Source organism: Penaeus monodon, chromosome 33 (genome assembly GCF_015228065.2).
Source record: "Penaeus monodon isolate SGIC_2016 chromosome 33, NSTDA_Pmon_1, whole genome shotgun sequence".
In the NCBI taxonomy this organism is placed as follows: Eukaryota; Metazoa; Arthropoda; class Malacostraca; order Decapoda; family Penaeidae; genus Penaeus; species Penaeus monodon.
Genome location: NC_051418.1, coordinates 31090313 through 31092852, shown reverse-complemented (window position 1 = coordinate 31092852; position 2540 = coordinate 31090313).

Below are 2540 nucleotides of genomic sequence, written 5' to 3'. Positions count from 1 at the left end.
AAAAAAATAAAAAATACCCAAAAATAATAATCCGACGTCGCCAGACTATTCCTAACCACGAATTGATTTAAGTCTTTTTATAAGTAGAAGCCCCACAGGCATTGGGGTACACCAGCTGCATACCTTTAGTCGGTCATACTTTCCCAGGGGGAGAGGGTGGGGGGAGGGGGGAAGAGGGGAGGGGGGGAAGTGGGAAAAGGGGAGGGAGGTAGGAGGTTGGGGGAAGAGGAGGAGGGGGGGTTTGGGGGTTGGGAAAAGGGGAGGGGAGGGGGGAGGTTTGGGAAGAGGGGAGGGAGGTAGGAGGTTGGAAAAGGAGGAGGGGGGGAGGGGGTTGGGAAAAGGAGGGGGGAGGTTGGGGGGTTTGGGAAGAGGGGGAGGGAGGTTGGATTGGGAAAAGGAGGAGGGGAGGAGGGGTTGAGGTTGGGGAAAAGGGGGGGAGGTTTGGGGGTTGGGAAGAGGAGGAGGGGAGGTAGGAGGTTTGGGGAAAAGGGGGGAGGGGGGTTGGGGGTGGGAAGAGGAGGAGGGGAGGTGGAGGTTGGGGGGAGGAGGAGGGGGGGTTTGGGGTTTGGGAAGAGGAGGGGGGGGAGGTTGGAGGTTGGGAAGAGGAGGAGGGGGGGTTTTGGGGGTTTGGGGGGAGGAGGAGGGGGGTAGGAGGTTGGGGAAAAGGGGGGAGGGGAGGTTTGGGGGTTTGGGAGAGGAGGAGGGGAGGTTTGGGGGTTGGGGGAAAAGGAGGGGGGGAGGGTTTGGGGTTTTGGGGAAAAAGGAGGGGAGGTTGGGGGTTGGGAAGAGGGGAGGGGGGGTTTGGGGGTTGGGGAAGAGGAGGAGGGGAGGTTGGAGGTTTTTGGGAAAGGGGGAGGGGGGGTTTTGGGGGTTGGGGGAAGAGGAGGAGGGGAGGTTGGAGGTTGGGAAGGGAGGAGGGGGGTGGGTTGGGAGGGAGGAGGGGGGGTTGGGGGTGGGAAAGGAGGAGGGGGGTGGAGGTTTGGGAAGAGGGGGAGGGGAAGGGTTGGAGGGGGGAGGGGGAGGGGAGGTTTGGAGGTGGGAAGAGGAGGGGGGGAGGGGGGAGGTTGGTTTGGGGAAAGGAGGAGGGGGGTTGGGGTTGGGAGGAGGAGGAGGGGGGAGGAGGGGGAAGAGGAGGAGGGAGGTTGGAGGTTTGGGGAAAAGGGAGGAGGGAGGTTGGAGGTGGGAAGAGGAGGAGGGGGGGTTGGAGGTTGGAAAGGAGGAGGGGAGGGTTTGGGGGTTGGGGGAGGAGGGGGGGAGGTTGGAGGTTGGAAGAGGAGGAGGGGGGGGTTGGAGGTTGGGAAGAGGAGGAGGGGGGTTGGGGGTTTGGGGAAAAGGAGGAGGGGAGGTTTGGGGGTTGGGGGAAAAGGGGGGAGGGGAGGTTTGGGGGTTGGGGAAGGGGGGAGGAGGGGGGGGTTGGAGGTTGGGGAAAAGGGGGGAGGGAGGAGGGTTGGGAAAAGGAGGGGGGAGGGGAGGTTGGGGAAAAGGAGGAGGGAGGTTGGGGGTTGGGAAGAGGAGGAGGGAGGTAGGAGGTTGGGAAAAGGAGGGGGGAGGTTTGGGGGTTTGGGGAAAAGGGGGGGGGGGTAGGAGGTTGGGGAAAAGGGGAGGGGAGGTTTGGGGGTTGGGGAAAAGGAGGGGGGAGGTAGGAGGTGGGAAGAGGAGGAGGGGAGGTAGGGGGTTGGGAAGAGGAGGAGGGGAGGTTTGGGGGTTGGAAGAGGAGGAGGGAGGTAGGGGTTGGGGGAGGAGGGGGGAGGTAGGAGATTGGGAAAGAGGGGGAGGGGGGGTTGGGGGTTGGGAAGAGGAGGGGGGGTGGGAGGTGGGGAAGGGGAGGAGGGGGGGTTTGGGGGTTTGGGAAAAGGGGGAGGGGAGGTGGAGGTTGGGAAGGGAGGAGGGGGGGTGGAGGTTGGGGAAAAGGAGGGGGGGAGGTTGGAGGTTGGGAAGAGGAGGGGGGGAGGGGGGGGGGTTGGAAGAGGAGGAGGGGAGGTTTGGTGGTTGGGAAGAGGAGGAGGGGGGGTAGGAGGTTGGGGGAAAAGGAGGGGAGGGGAGGAGGTGGGGGGAGGAGGGGGGGAGGTTGGAGGTTGGGGAAAAGGAGGAGGGGAGGTGGAGGTTGGAAGAGGAGAGGGGGGGTTGGAGGTTGGAAGAGGAGGAGGGGGGGGTTGGAGGTGGAAGAGGAGGAGGGGGAAGGGGAGGTTGGAAGAGGAGGAGGGGGGGGAGGAGGTTGGGAAGAGGGGAGGGGAGGTAGGGGTTGGGAAAAGGGGGGAGATGGTGGAGGGGGAAAAAGGGGAGGAGGGAGGGGGGGAGGGGGAGGAAAGTGGGAAGAGGAGGGAATATGGTGGTAGAGGAAGAGGTGGAGGAGGAGAAAGAGGAGAATTAGGAGGAGGAAGAGGAGGAAGAGGAGAAGGAGAGGGTGGGGGAAGAGTAGGGGGAAGAGGAAGCGCATGAGGGGGGAGGAAGAGGAAAAAAATGGAAAGTGGGGCGAGGAGGGGGGGAATATGGAAAGGGAAAAAGGGATAAAAGAAAAAATGGAAATGAGAATAGGAAAG